The sequence below is a fragment of the Chanos chanos genome, chromosome 11 (assembly GCF_902362185.1).
Source record: "Chanos chanos chromosome 11, fChaCha1.1, whole genome shotgun sequence".
NCBI lineage: Eukaryota > Metazoa > Chordata > Actinopteri > Gonorynchiformes > Chanidae > Chanos > Chanos chanos.
In genome coordinates this window covers 14449740-14450115 of record NC_044505.1, presented here as the reverse complement: position 1 = coordinate 14450115, position 376 = coordinate 14449740, and positions in this window count along the sequence as shown.

Here is a 376-nt window from a genome sequence, read left to right as displayed (position 1 = left end):
AACAGAAAGCTTTTCTCAAAACCCCATTTGTTTCTGCACCAGCAATTTTATGTTTGTCTCAGTTCTAATCATCCCAACATCACACAGCTGAACGAATATATATACACACACACACACACACACACACACACACACACATATATATGATAGTGGGGTTTTTTTGTTTTGTTGTGTCTTTTTATGGTAGGATGAAAGGCTCTTTTTTACTATTGTATGGTTAGACACAGAATCTGTTTTCCCTGGAGCAGAGGTCTGAGAAATGATCGATTGGGGAAGAGGGTTTTTTTTTTTTTGTAATGCTATGCTACGCTTGTGTGTTGTTTAATCTGTGCGCTTTGTGAAGGAACGCACAGCCGCGCTAATGACCCGAGACGCT